Source organism: Cygnus atratus, chromosome 4, assembly GCF_013377495.2.
Source record: "Cygnus atratus isolate AKBS03 ecotype Queensland, Australia chromosome 4, CAtr_DNAZoo_HiC_assembly, whole genome shotgun sequence".
Classification (NCBI taxonomy): domain Eukaryota; kingdom Metazoa; phylum Chordata; class Aves; order Anseriformes; family Anatidae; genus Cygnus; species Cygnus atratus.
Genome location: NC_066365.1, coordinates 9,350,367 through 9,366,388, shown reverse-complemented (window position 1 = coordinate 9,366,388; position 16,022 = coordinate 9,350,367). Strand labels below are relative to the sequence as shown.

Genomic DNA, 16,022 nt, shown 5'->3' with positions numbered 1-16,022 from the left:
TCTACATGACATGTAGCTGAGTAGTTGTTTGAGCGCTTTCCTTTCTGAGAGGGTACAGTTTCAGCCTTGCTTGTTGTTTCTTGTTTTGTCTGTTGTCCTGCTGTACTTTGATCGTTAGCTGCCCTTAATAAGGGATTCCTTTTGCTCAGCCTCTGAAGAAAGGAGTATCTTGTGGCGTGGCTCATGCCTGGGGCACCTTCTCCAGTGAAACTTGTAAAGTTGGCATTAAGAGATTCTTGATGAAACAAAGGTATTACACCAGCTCATCAGAAGAATCATGCGTGTCGTGGAGTGTGTCATTTGCTTTTCGGGTTCTCAGCAAGGGAAGCAGGTCATTTGGAAATGCGCTTTCCAGGATCCCACTGAGTCACCCCTGCAGGTAACCATCAGTGTGGGGGTTTGACCCACTTTCTCCCACCATTGCAAACTGATGGGCAGGGTTAATATCAGATATCAGAAAGGAATAGCAGGTGTGTCCCGTTCAGGCAGTAACTTGTCTGATTGGGTGCAGAGATGACTGCTCTGTGGTTTGAAAATCGAATTAATCATGAGTTTAGCCCAGTCCCCTCCTGTTCTCACCCTTCCTACCCTGCCTAGGAAGTGACTCACTGGCGTCTGCTACCTGACAGCTGAAGGCTAAGCTGGGTTCAGACTAGCAGAGATCAAAGAAATAGCCTCAGCTCCCAGCATCTGGGGGTGGGACAGATGTCCTGTCTCGCGGCTGTGTGCGCTCCCATGGGCTCAGCTGATTCTAATTCTGCCTGGATCCCATGAAACCAAAGCCATGGGCAGTGCACTCCTGGCTCCCCTGCCTGTGAAAGATTTGCTTTGATGGATTATTTATTTTTTTAGGCTGGAAGATAGTGCTTTGGGAAGCTGGGTTGACTCAAACTAACTGCAGATACTGGTTGCCCATGGGAAGGATGACTTGAGGGTATAAACAGGGTGGTGAGATAAGACATTTTAATATTGAGAGATTTCCATAATAGTATTCTTCTGTTGCTGTCTCTTCTCTCAAAACAAAACCCAATAAAGTATTTTGAGCCATTATTGCTCCCATGAAAGATTAAAGAGAAGATACTGTCAATGTGAAAGCAGTGTTGGTTTTTAAATTGTGTTGGTGCCATAAATAGAAACAGATTTTTTTTTTCTTTTTACATATTGTAATTATTTTTTTTCCTTTTAAACACTTGAGCTTTTGTATACTTCTACATAGGCTACTGATTGCTTGAGCTATGATGTGAGAATGCTGAGGTTAGTCCTAAAAACATGTACAAATTTCCAGATAGTGTTCCTAGTTTTCTGCTGTTTTAAACAAAAGCAATGGTCAGTTGGTCAGTGCATTACTTTGGGTACCAAGAAAACTGGAAGGTTGTTACGGCTTGAGCTAATGGCTTTTGTAGCATGAGCATGTCCATGCACTGTTTTATGAAAGATGTGAAAGAACTCTGGTGAAGGTAGTCATAAGAACCAAAATGTGTTTCCATTTGGTACATTTCTGGTGGTAACAATAACCTTTGTTCATGATAAATGGTAAGAAGTACTGTACACTCATCTACGGATGCTGCTTTACCCGTGATTGGTTATAATTTGACAGTTTCATGTAATCTTGAGCGTGTGGAAGTGAATGTGGTCATACAGACTTTAGTGAAAATAATTGCAACATGAGGAAAAATTGCTGGGTACATGACCTGCCTCACAATGGGACTGGCTGTGCAGCTTGCTTGGGAGAGAATAATTAAAATCATCAGAGCAATTGTTAGTTGAAAATAAAATTTATTTTATATAGTTACAGCTTTTATGTCTATATCTATGTATATAACTTCATGAATATATGTGGCAAAAACAACAGAAACAAGTCCTTATGACCAATTTTCATATTATAGATATTTTAACTTGTTACAACTTTGTACTGCTGATCAGGTTTTCACTTGACTTCACCTGTTCCTTATGCCAAGTGAATAAAATAAAATAAAATGAAGAGAAAGAAATTAAGGTGCAAGAAGTAGTTAGCCTGGCAGGCGTATTTAAAGCAATGCCTTCAGAAGCTTTGAAAGGAGTATGTTTATGGAGGCAGATGTTCACGTACCTCTTGTGGAAGACCAATTTAGATGTTTTGTAACTTGTAAATGAATGTTAGCATTATATTTGAAGGGAGAATAAAAGCTTCCTTTCTTCACGTGTAAGACAAATATCACATGCTGTTTTTTTAAAATACTCTATCTTTGCCACTGGAAAGAACTGGAATTAGAGCTGTCATAATTGAAAGCCCACTTTTCTTGGAGATTACTTAAATATAAATAAATAAAATTGTAGTTGACAGCTGTGTACAGCACTAGGTGCCTAATATTTCCGTGTGGTGGGAACTATTTTCAGGTAGTTGTCTTTAAAATTGATTCGTTCTGGACATAACTCTTCCTGGTTAGTATGAAGGTTATCATTTTAGTTCAAAATTTTGAAAATATATTTTGGGGATGTTATTTGTTCATTTTTTCTTACTAGATATGGCTTAAAAACAAGGGAATGTTTTTTCTTATTTTCTTTTCCCTTTTATAACAGGCGATTTTAGCTTTTCCCTTTTTTTTTTCTTTTTTTTTTTTTTTTCTTCTTTTAAACTTTAAATGCATTTCATAGATAGGGAATTTTTCTTTGTGGTATGGATCTCTCTCAGATCTTGCTTTTTGCACCCCAATATTTTATTTTTCTGGAGGACAGATGGAAAACAAATGCTTGCTTTTTGGTTATATATTCATCTTCAGTAATTTAGCAAGGACTTCCATAAATAAATCTGTAAGTTACTGAAAGCTAAGAGCCATCACCTATTTAAAATATTGTTTTGGGGGACTGTTTCTCCAGACTTCTGCCTTAATGATTCTTTGAAATTGAGAATGATAATTATTGTGTATTTCTACTCTGCCATGGGAGCACGATACCTGTGAAAATTCTGGAAACAGTGGCAATCAGCACCGCAGGGATTAAGAAAAACAAACAAACAAACAATAGAGAAAAGCCTGGAAAGTGGTGGTGTGTTTTTTTTTTCTTTGTTTTGTTTTGTTTTTATAATATGGAACTTCTCTAATTCATAAAACAGATCTCTATAGTGAGAAAATGGTAGTGCTATTAAATTTTTTTCATCTGTCCCTAAGAACTTAGCCCTATAGGACATAAGGCACTGGGATCATTTGGCTTGAGAAATGAAAGGAAGGAGGGTCCTTGAGGTTATTTAACGCTCTCTCACTATATTGCAGCGCTTCAGAAGTCTTTTTTGGGTGCTGTATCTCAGCCATGAGCAGTTACTCTAATGCTGCTTCCACCTCTGCAACAGTTGACTTCATGGATTGCAAATGAACATGGGCGTTGCAATGCAATCAATGCTTATGTGTTTTTGTCTTGGTTTTGTCCAAGAGTCTCGTGAGAGGCTAGAGCCTGCGGGGCAATCTTGATGTCCATGTTGGCAGGACAAATTCAGAGCCAAAGTTCAGATGAGCCTTAAGGCTGGGTTCTACAAATTGCTAAGCCCACGTATTAAAAACAGTGACATTTATTTTACCTTCTCTCCTGAGTGTGAAATCTTTATCACAGTATTCTCCCTCATCTTTTCAGTTTTTCTTTCAGGAAATACAAAGTCTAGACTTCCAGCTTAAGGACATCTGAAATTCTCATGTTTTACGGTGGGGTAATAAGGAAAAACTGTTATGGATAATTTGATTTCTGTTTTGTAAGTTCGTTTTTCAACTTATCCGTTTCAGAAAGGGCTGTCTGCAGTAAGACTAGCTCTGTATGTTTTTTACTCACTATTTTTATTGTTCCCAGTCTTGCTTTTAATAAAAAACAATGAAATGATATTACCATTTATTTTGTCAAGAGCCCTGATATGCTACGGAAATGCACAGGAAGAAGAGCTTTTTGCTGTGAGTAATTCGTATTCTGACAAATTATATGGACAAAATGGATAGTCTCATTTCCATTTTGAAAATAGGGAAGCAAGACAATTTGATGTAGACCAAGTTTTAAGAACCTTTTCAGTGCTTTGCTCCTTAGGTGTCAACATACTCCCCTAATGTAGCCTGGCTGTAAACTGTTTTGTCTCACAAAAATAAAAATCAGCAGTGCAGGAGGAAATGGTACCACTGATCCCAAGAGCCAGGATTAGCTGTTGTTACAGAAATCAGAAGTTCTAAAGGTTAAAAGTTTAAATAGTCTCCATGGAAAGGTGAGAAAACAGTATAACCACTAAATAAAATGTCAGGAGAAGTTCTTATAATAAAAATGAAGTTATAATTAAACAATGAAATAAATTAAAAAGGAATCACTAGAAGAATAGAAGTATAGGAAGGATTTCAAACTACTAACAACACAAGTTTCACTTTAGGTGATGGTTAAGACTTGTACTTAGGTTTATGAGTCATGGGTTGCTTGGGGTGGATATTTTGTTTCCATAAACCATATAAGGATAAACTTGTAAGAAAGCTATGGTAAGAATGCATTAGGAAGTCTTATTTTTCTCCCACTTTGGTTTACTAGTCATCATTGTTTCCCTTACATAGGCATTTTCATTTTATCTTTTTTCTTCAGTTATTTGCTTTTTTAGCGTATAAAATAAGATTGTTTTTCCTGTGCTAGTTGAATATATGCACTATATTTGTTTAAAAGATCACAATGTGAGTCTTTTTTTCTTCTAAATTTGACAATATATTTTTGCTGGAATTCTTTCTGTAATAATTCTTGCATTACTCCTCTTTCAAGGATGTCTAAACTGAGTGTTGGCTAATTAAGGAAATAAGCACCATTATCCCTTCTGAAAATGAGCTGAGACATGGGAAAAAAAATACAAAACTTGATAGAGGTCATATGGGTATGAATATGTAAATAGCTATACATTTGTTGTTTGGCTGCAAGTCAAAAACTTTGGCAACCTATTCCTCAATCCTAGATTGTTGCCCTCAATCAGTAATATTAGTTTTGAATAATTATGCCTGAAAATAAACTGGCCGAAAAATAGTGGTTCCCAGACAGAGGTTTGCTCTTCTTCTTTTCTTATTATATGTCGCTAGGCTTGGAGACAATGATTGTTCAGGTAGCTTGCTCAGTAGAGCTGCTTACAATGTTGTGAAAATGTAAGCGTTCCTGTTGAAATTTGTTATTGACCAGAGACTTTTCTGGAAGTTTTACTAGAAAGTAAATGCCATTTACTAAATGTGATGAGGAACTTGAAGTCTTAAAGACTTGGTGTTTTAAAGATGTCTGTCTGAAAATCCAGCCCAGGCTGTACATCTTGGGAAATTGGTATAGATGTGTTTGGTAAAGCTTTGCTACGTAAAAACTGTGGCTCTTCTAGGCCAGACTGGGTTGAGGACATTGGGCTTGCAAAGCCTGAGGCATGCGTGGCTGTGAGGGTGGGCATGCAGCAGCCTGTGGCAAGAAAAAAGGTGTTGGTGTGACTGTAAAGAGGGGCTTGAGACAGGTTTGAAAAGTCAGGGGAAGAAGTGAAGGGCATCCAGAGAGGGAAAGAGGTGGAGTAGAGCAGATTGGAAAAGTATGAGAGGACTGGGGTGGGAGGAAGCCAGATAGGGTAACAGAGAGAGACGTGAGGGGGCTGCCATCCACATCTGGAGCTGTCAACAGAAAGATGTCAAGCTCTTGGTTGAAGTGTTTCTTATTTAAAAGAAGAAAATAAGAGCAGTTATATAAGCTTTCAGTAGTCTGTAAGCTCAGGACAGTTGAGGTTTGTGGAATGATTTAATTGGCTTAACGATGCAGGTAGGGATCTGTCTTGCTCAGCATATTAAAATTCCTGAGTCTTTTTGGTTTTGTTTCATCTTATTGTTTTGATGGAATTGGAAGCACCTTTCCATGCAAAGAAGCATTCAGGTTACAAAGCCAGGTATTTAGAAATAGGAAAACTTGGTAACAGAAGAGCCTCCACTAAAAACAAAAACATATCACTTATGGCTGCAGGAGAGAGCCTGCATGACCAGGCAAGAAAAGCAATAAGGCAAAGCAAAATAAAACATCCCTCTGAGCATATTGAGTAAAACTGTCCGGTGACTGTTCTGTAGTCCATCTCCTGGTTTCCAAATTGTCTATTCCAGCAGCACAGAACTCATCTGATTTCAGAAATCTGAAAATACTCCACGACTCTGACTGTCCGTGAGCCAGCAATGGGCCCCTGTGGTATCCTGAGCTTCATTAGGCAGAGTGTTGCCAGCAGGTTGAGAGAGGTAACCCTGTCCAACTCCTCAGCACTGGTGAGGCCTCACCTGGAGTACCATGTCCAGTTCTGGGCTGCCCAGTACAAGAGGGATGTGGGTCTCTTGGAGAGAGCCCAGTGGAGGGTTACTGAGATGGTGGACCGGAGCACCTGTCATACGAAGAGAGGCTAAGAGACCTGGGCCTGTATAGCTTGGAGAAGAGAAGACTGAGAGGGGATCTTATCAATGTGTATAAATATCTGAAGGGAGGGTATCAAGAGGATGGAGCCAGGCTTTTTTCAGCGGTGCCTTCTGATAGGACCAGAGACAACGGGCACAAGCTGAACCACAGGAAGTTCCATGTAAATTTGAGAGGGCACTTCTTTACTGTGAGGGTGACAGAGCACTGGAACAGGTTGCCCAATGGGCTGCTCAATGGGGCTGAGGAAAAATGCCAAGCTGGGGACTTGCCTGGCCTTCTGCACTGGTGGAGATATTTGGTATGAGGAAGAGGTGATCCAAGGGTGAATGCCTCCTGGAATGAAAATCACCAACTGCTTTGGTCAGCATTGCCTTTGGGTCTGGAGGTAGCTTGACTTGCAGGAGAAACACTGCTGTGCAAGGTACAGCCACCAGGTGCTGGTTAGAAAGCCACTTTTAACATAAATTTGCAGAATTTGTTTCTGAGCCTGTTTCTTTGAAGTAAATACTACGAACTCTGTGCAGGCTCCTAAAGTTCTTGTCAGCTTTGTAAGCACCAATGTCAAGGCTTGGACATGAGGCACTGCTGGTCTGGAGCCTGGTGGTTTTCACACCTCCCTCAGCTCTGCTGGTCATGTTTTGTTGAAGACTTCCTTCTCCTCTCAAAGCAAGGACTGTTGCCTTCCCTCACCGCATCTGAGGCTGCGACTGTTGCTTGTGTGGCTGAGGTACAAGGTGATAGCTGACCTGAAGGCTCGAAGGCTCATATGTTTGCATCTTAACAGGAGCTTTTCTGAAGCTGAAACGGTTTTGCGTGTGGCCTTTTGTGCAGTATGTTGCAGTGCAAGCAACTCAGTCCCCCTAGGGCCTTAGGTTTTCATCTGGTTTTGAAATTAAGCAGTGTTGGGCAGAAGACTGTGGGAAGAATTCAAAGCTAATGGAGATGCTGGTTTCTTTGCATGCAGAGGTGTCTTGGTGCATAAATGTTTGCACTTCTTGTTTATTGGAGCCCAGGTAGAAAGTTTTTGCTTCTTGTTCAGCAGCTGAACAGGTTTTGCTGGCTAAGCCATGCCTTTGGAAAGTCTGCCCACAAACTAAATAAACGAAAGGGTTCATCTCTTGCTTCCAGCTGGAATTCAAAACCTTTTGTTGTGCGCAGCATTTTGCTGCACGTCAACTAGCAATTAGATGAACCACAAAACATTCTGCAGCTAAATGAACCTAACAAACTAAAGAGTTGCCTTGAAGATCAAAGGAAAGTTGCTGGGATGAAAATGGAAGATTGCAGGGTAAAAATGGAGTTCAGTGGTTTCTGTTTTTTTTTTTTTTTTTGGGTGGGGGGTGGGGGTCCATACACATCTGCCAGAAAAATGGGTGGGAGAGAGGGCTAGCTAAGTAATAGTAGCATTCCACATGTTGGGTACCTTAGAGCTTTGTCGGGGATCTGTAGGGCTGCAACGAATAAGAATTTGTAAAGGTGTTTCAGTAACACAGGAATATAAATACATAGTAAATATATAGTGGAGAATGCCAGTTACCATGGGCAGATCATTATTTACTGAGCATCAAAATGTTTCCTTCAACTTTAAGTTTAAAGACTCTTTTTTTGCTGTATAAATATATGTATGTAACCAAAATTATAGTAAAAAATAAATATATATTTCCCCCCTACCATATCATTAATACAAATGCAGGAAAAGCCTGGTTATACAGAGCACTTTAAAAAAAAAAAAAAAAAAAGGAAAAAAAAGGCAGGAGTCAAAGAAAATGAAGTAAAGAAATAGCCCTGGAATTAAATATTTGTTTCAGTGAAGAATGAAGAGGAAGTATGCAATGTCTTTAATGTCTTTTTTTTTTTTTTCCTTCTTCTCCTGGTTTGTTTGCCCCCAGGGAAATGAAAAGGTCACCTTTAGATTGTAGCAATTGAAGCAAATTTACTTTTGTGCTTTATGTTTTTTATCTACGTACCACGGTGGGCTGAGCAACAGTACAGTCAGATTAGGAGAAGATTTCAAAGTCCCACCCTCATTGACAGGAAAATAAGGAGGTCGTCATGAACTCTCTCAAACTGAGAGCCCATAAATACAATTCAGGGTACCTGTCCTCATATTCTGAGTCCTTAATGGAATAAGCATTAGCTGGTTAAAAAACCCTTGGGGGGATAGCTCAGATTTTTATGATCCACAGAGGTTTATGAGCAGCTGGGTGGGAAATTTTGCAAGTCTTGTGTAATCTGAGAATCCTTTGCTGAAAACAAAGGGAGAAAGTGGTGGGTTCTCTGTCTGCAAGGGATCAAGTCATAACTAAAGGGCCTTAACCAGTATTCTTGCTTTGTGCTTTAACTAGTGAGAAATGTCTGTACCTTTGCTTTGTACAGGTCATTGCATAGCACAACCAATCTGACAAATATGGTTAAATCTAGTGCTAAAATGTGTCCTTTATTTAAGTTGCTGTTTTCGTTTTAAAAAATAAGTTGTTTTCAGACGGAAGTAAGATTTTTTTTTAAAGTGATGTGATTTTGCTGACCCTACCTTACTGTAAGATCAGAAATCATGCATAATCTCTCCAATATCTCAGAGAATAGAATAAATGTTTACCACTTGTTATTATATAAACTGTATTCTTTAATTCCTATGTTTAACATGAATAGGATAATAATTGCCTTCTGAAATAGTTCCACTAAATATTTGGGGATTAAATTACTCTGATGTACAATGATATGAGACTTTTTAAAACAAAGACTCAACTGTTAAAACAAAAATTATATGGTGAAAAGGATCGTGCAAGTTTTAAAAGCAGTTTTACAGAAGCAAAACATTAAAAAGTTCCTGTACATCTAAAAGTCAAGCCAAAACTATTAATATAAAATTCTATTTTCTCTCTATTTTAAAACTAAATTAAATTATCAGCTGTACTCCAGCTGAGATATACATGATTGATTTCTGTCTGTGAAGACAGGAACAAAGATATTTTATTCATATATATTTTACCTGAAGCTGTTTAATTACTTGGAAATACATGGAAGTTAGAGCATCTCACTTGATGCCAGCATATGCATTCTTCCAGAATGTGAAGAAGCAGACTTGAGGGGTTATCCTTGTGGACAGCAGGGAATTATCTAATGTACTCTGCATGGTTAAATTTCTATTTCGTGCTGTAAGCAGTAAACTAATGTTTGCAAGCTGAAATTTAATACACAAGATCTAGGCTGGTTGAGGTGGTAACTAGCATTACAAAGAGTCTGACCATTGCCTAATGGTAATCTCCAGACTGCAAACTCCTCAATACAGTTTTGCTTGCCTGTTAAGTTGATCAACCTCACTTTCCAAGCAGTCTTTCATAGCATGGACTCTTCTAATTGGTAGATTGAATGAGTTTCCAAGCATTGAATATGTGTAGGAAAACAGGAATAAAACTAAGCTAATCTTCATTTTGGATCTCTAATAAATCTCTTACTACAAGAGTTAGTTTTGCTGACTGTTGATAACTGTGCAATATGCTATAAAGCTTCTATTTAATAGGTAGAAGTGGCAACTTCCTGCATAAGGGTGAAGCATGTGCTCTCAGCTGACAGTGCAATACCAGTTTAGCCTTTCCCTAGTCATCATTTCCCAGGTGCTCTAGGCTGCGATGGCATTTTCAAGACTTGCAGTGGCCATAGACGTTTGCTCTGGGTGATTTTTAGTTTTTGTTATCACCTCTCCTTGCACAACGTGGAGGAGTGAAAGGAACACGCATCCCTGGGGGGCTTCAGGTGGAAGTGAGGAGCTGGATATATTTTTCAGAAAAATGCAGAACCTAAAATTCTTCCAGTCTTCCAATTTTGACTGTTAATATGTGATGGCATTTGCTCTTAATTGTTTGGTCCTAGTTTGCTCCTAGTTTGGTCCTACTTTTTGGTTAATCTCTAGAAAAGGTTCACAGCTGTGTTTCAGAATGGTAACTTTTCCTCCCATGTGTAAATAATCCTGAATATGACTTTTTTTTTTCTTTAATGAGTTACAGCAAGCCATCAGAAAAATGATATTCTTATGATTTTATTATATTTTGTTTTATTTGAAGTGATAGTCATGAAGTATTACTGTTCAGGAGACCATTAACACAATTCTGGCTTTCATTTCCTAATTTTGTAATGGACTTCCACAGTTTTCACACTGATGGCCAATAAAGCTCCATAAACACTGCAGCACAATTTAGCAGAACTTTTGTTTCTTTAGTAATGTTATCTGCTGTGTGAGGTGACTAATTACAAATTTACATCTAATTACAACTTTATTAAAATGGTCTATTTGCAAAATATATTTTCCATAAGTGATCTTGATATTTCAGATGCTGTTTTTATTTGTCAGAGCTGATTTAGTGACTAAACATAGTTTTAAATGCATGGTTTCTAGTACCACTTCTGGATTTACTGTAGGCTTGGTTTGGCTTCAGTGTTTTATTTCCTAAAATTAGAAGGTTCCTCTTTTTCTTCTGCAGATAATCTTTATCTACTGTTTGCAGAGTAAAATCTGAATTTTCTTGATAACTGTTGACGTTCTGAGAACTTCAGTGGAGGGTATTACATAAATTATCATGATGACCAGCACCATACGGTTTAATTCCTTGTGGGCTAAAGTGTGTTCTCTCTCCAGATGTTTTCTTGTTGCCAAGATCCTACTAGGCAAATACTGATAATTACATTTGTTCCAACATTTCAGTGATAACAGTATTCTGCTTTGAACTGCTAAATAATATGTGGATTTTATAGGGCTCACAGGTTTCACTTCCCAAAGAGATGTTTCCTATGAGAAAATAAGATGCAGAGAAAACTGTGCTCTTGGAAGCTCTGGTGCAAAATAGTCTGCAAAGTTTCATTGCCCTGTAAAATAGACCTGTGATTTGCATCTCTTAATGCTGCTGTTACTTCAGTGTTAGAAGTAAAATTGAGCTTTGCTTGTAGCTTGAATAACAGAGCTATGCACATGTTGGTTTTACGTCCCACCACTGCCTCACATTTTCCAATAGGACGTGTTTTGGCCTGACACTGAATAGGATGTGTTTCAGTGGACGTGTTCTGGTCTGAACGGTAAGCCTGAACAATCATAGAATTGAAAAATGGCAGGGAGGACTTTGTCTGAAAGAGGAGTGTGCTGGATCAGTGAACCTGTTAGTCTGGTATCCAGACCCGTTCTGGCTGGTATCTGATGATTCAGCTGAGAAGGCGGGGGTGAGAAGTAAACCCCACTGAGGAGGATGGCTTTGTAACCTTTGCATGGTGAAAACCTGGGTGCTTACACAAGAGATGTGGGTTTGATTATCATAAATATTTGTAACTAACAATTAAATTGGGGTCTTATGGGTGTTGTTTCTCATATCTGCCAATATAACTCTCATCCCAGGCAGGCTGACAGCATCAAGGTGATTGTGCGGAAAGTATGTTCTCACATTGATTTTTTTTCCTTTAATTGTTTTTTCCTCTAGCTTTGAGCACAATGTATCCCTGCTTTCACTTAACACATGGTGAGTTCTCCAGGAAGAAAATGTAAATCTTCTTTATCCACCTTTTCTGCTTTTGGCAAGGTCTCCAGCTGCTCTGAGTCTTCGTCAGCTTTGTCATTCAAGACCTGTGCTAGGAAGTGCTGAGGATTCTAGCCTTCGCCCTTCAGTTCAGTCACTGCTGAATGCTTATTCCCCCCAGAAAAAAAGCATGTTGTCTTTGCAATAGCTCACGTGCACATTATTTCTTTCATGGAGATGCAGCAACTTCTGGTTTTGACAGGGCTTTGGTACCTAGCTGGGGCAGAGCCTCACAGGACATGCTTTCCTCTTGACCTCTTGCTCTTTTTTGGTTGAGCTCTTCAGTGTTTGAGCGTCTGCCCAAAAAGTGCTTGGAGCAAAAAATTTCCCTTCCTTCTTGTGATGAATAAGGTGGCTTGAGAAGATGCTACCTCATCTGTATAAAGGTTTTGAACTGCCCTTTTAACCTGCTGTATTTGCTTTGTGTTTGCTCTACAACCCTCCTCTGTCTTGCACATGACCTGACACTGCTGGCTGCTGCTGGAATTGTCAGATATTTGTCCTCCCCAGGCCCAAGACAACTAATCAGTCCAAGGGAAGCATCTGATGCTGCCTCTGCAAAAATATAAGATAGCAAAGACTTGCCCTTGCTACTTAGCCTGGAGAAGAGGAGGCTCAGGGGAGACCTCATCGCTCTCTATAGCGATGCGACCTTAAAGGAGGCTGTAGCGAGGTGGGGGTTGGTCTATTCTCCCACGTGCCTGGTGACAGGACGAGGGGGAATGGGCTCAAGTTGCGCCAGGGGAGGTTTAGGTTGGATATTAGGAAGAACTTCTTTACTGAAAGGGTTGTTAGGCATTGAAATGGGCTGCCCAGGGAAGTGGTTGAGTCGCCATCCCTGGAGGTCTTTAAAAGACGTTTAGATGTAGTCCTTAGTGATATGGTTTAGTGGAGGTCTTGTTAGTGTTAGGACAGAGGTTGGACTAGATGATCTTGGAGGTCTCTTCCAACCTAGACAATTCTGTGATTTCTGTGATCCATGAAAATTTAAAAACGAAAATGGTAGCAAAAAATGTAGAGGGATGACATGGAGGAAAAAAAAAACAAAAAAACTTGCAGATATTTCAGGAACACTTCAGGTAGTAATTGTCCTGCTGAAAAATTGGGACTAATTCACTCACTTGCCTTAAACGTTCAAAACAGAACTTTCCTGCCTATGGTGGAGTTGTGTCCCTGTGAACCAGAACTGAACTTTTTTTTTTTAATTTAATGATATCTACTTCTCTTATAAACTAAGTAAATGATTCTTATTCTTGTTTATTTTCTCAGCTTAGTTTAATTGAGCTTGATGTGAACAAAGTGTTTGGTGCGTACTTTGTAAATTGTTGGAGAAAGTTTAGGTCTTAGTTTTTTTACAGCATTTTTGCGTAAGCTGAGTATAATCTATCATTAAATGCAATTTGCAAATGATTTCAATCTCTGTCACATTTAAATTCACAACAGATTTATATGCTTTCATATTTTTGGGTCTTCAGTATTCCTCTTAATGTCTTGCAACTTCTGAGCTTATAATGTCAGCTGAGAATTTTTCTCCCACAGTTTTGGCAAGCTTTGATGTCCTAACTTTCCTAGTTCTTATTAACATGATATTAAAATACCACTGAAAAGATTTTTTTTTTTTTAATGAAGATTTGAAAAGTTAGTTTTTGTGTGGTGGCTGAGCAGAAATCTTCCACAATAAAAACTAGTGAAATTTAAGAGTCTGGAAGCCATTGTCTTGAAACAGACACACAGAGTTCATAGAGAATCTGTCAGCAGGTGAGATGCTTTCTAAGCTGACGTTTGCTGTTGCTTTTGGATAATTAAGTTTTCAGTGGGTAATTAAATGGGTTATCTGAGAGGCAGTTGTTTTGAAGGTCTTGCTTTGTTGCTAATCTGTTTGCTAAGTTCAGGCTATGACTGCTGCTTTACTAAGCAGTACGTTTCAACAGAAAAGAAAGAACTGTGGAAAAAGTTTGAGCTTCAGCAGAGGGGACTTTTAGCACTTGCTTTTGGTAAGAAAGCAACCAAAACCAGACTAGCTAGTCTACTGACTGTATAGCATGCCCTAAAACCCCCTAAGTATCTATGCAAAAAAATGGAATGTGTAATACATTCCTAAAATGCATTATAGATTTTAGAAAGCCAAAGTTTTAATGAGCACAGTGACTTCAGAGCTAACTAAAGCTTCTCAATTACTAACAGATTATTTTTCCTTTACATACAAAGCCACTCCACATGAGCAGACTATGTTTCATTGACACGTGGAGTCACTAAAATACACATACTGTGCTAAGTATAATATATAACAGTTTTTGTAAAAACAAAAATGTGTAATATTTTCCATTCAAGGCTTCTCAAGTACTGAAATTCATAACTGTGCCTGCTATTGATAGTGATCTTTGAGTCCCTTGGCCAGAAGTGTTGCCAGTTATCTCCTTTCCAAGTTTTGGAAGGAAGGTAGGAGCTCAAGTCAGTCATTATCCACTAAGTCTTGTTAACTCATAAAACACCGCCACATTCAGGTGATGATGAAGTGAATGCTGGGACAAATGTTTTTTCATTTTTTTAAATTTTTTAAACCATCTCCTGGAGCTGCCTAAAAAGAAGCAACATGAATAACATAAAGAGTATTTTTGTAGGATTTTTGTACCAATTACATTTTTTGAAGAGGCTGCAGGGAGCTATTTTGGAGCAGTGAGCTTCTAGTGTGATTTTGAGCAAGTTGGGTAAGGGCAGATTGAAGTTCCCCCTCAAAAAATGGGGAACAAAAGGGGATGGGACAATATCAAGTTTCAGCACAACTCAGGTAAACAATGCAGTGGTTTAAAAAAAATCAGAAAAAAAATCTTTATCAATTCTCGGTTACCATATTAGGAAGTGTTTTTGGCAGGAAATGTTGGAGAGAAGAGATTTAGATGTCTCACATAAATGAAAATTGTTTCCTGCATTTCCTAGACACCTTTCTGAAAAGCTGACAGAGGTTTTTTGGTTGGTTTGGAATTTTTTTAGGATCCACGTAAATTTCAGACTTAATATTTTAAACTAAGGAATAAAAATGTGTAGGTCACTTTGCTGTGTTTTTAAACAAATGCTCCTTGCTTACATTTGCTAAATATTTTAATGACAGACAGTGTAGTTGTTGCAGATAGTTTAAAAACAACAATACTACAACAAAGACCAAAACAAACAAACAAAAACCAAATGACAACAAAACAGACAAAAAAAAAAACCACTCTGCAGATTGTCTTATGCAGTCACACAGAGGTGAGGGAAAATAGAATGTCAATGCTAAAATTAATATTATATCAAATCAATATTATTTTTGATTATTAAAAAAAAATTTGGAGAAATACATTTAATGTACTTGTAAGGTGCTACTAATCTGGTAGATTTATCTTGGCATGGAGGATGGATTCCTACTTTAGAGGTGTTTGTTTATTTTCATACTAGAAATAACAAAAACACTTTGAAATAAAATACAGTTATTAAGTTCAGAATTTCTCCTGAGATAGGAGAAAGTTATTTGTTTAATGAGAAGGATTTCATCTGATATTAAAGATAATGGAGCCTGAGGCACATAGCATCCTTCCTGGAGAAAGATAATACCTTGCAGGGCTGGACCTGAACTGTTTCTGCCATAAGGCAGTATTTAGTAGAAACGACCAAACTTTGCTCAAGATCTGAATAGAGGACACTGTGAAGCTGTTCCTTTTGTTTCCCTCTTCTTTCTGTGTTTTTTTAAAAAAAAAAGGTGGAGAAGGTTGTAGTTTTCTGTGGGTCTTTGGCAGAAGATGTAATTTCATGGACTATTTTTATTTTAAAGCTATGCCTTTAATTTTGATCATGGATATTTTTCTTGGCTGAGGTGTGTTTTTTCTTCTTTTTCTTTTTCTTTTTCTTTTTCTTTTTCTTTTTCTTTTTCTTTTTCTTTTTCTTTTTCTTTTTCTTTTTCTTTTTCTTTTTCTTTTTCTTTTTCTTTTTCTTTTTCTTTTTCTTTTTCTTTTTCTTTTTCTTTTTCTTTTTCTTTTTCTTTTTCTTTTTCTTTTTCTTTTTCTTTTTCTTTTTCTTTTTCTTTTTCTTTTTCCCACA

At 38.1% G+C, this 16,022-nt stretch overlaps 1 protein-coding gene across 9 annotated transcripts in view; it reads left to right on the top strand.

Moving 5' to 3' along the window:
• PDLIM5 (PDZ and LIM domain 5) overlaps positions 1–16,022 on the top strand; it is a 130,918-nt gene that overhangs the window by 42,021 nt on the left and 72,875 nt on the right. The window lies entirely within an intron of this gene.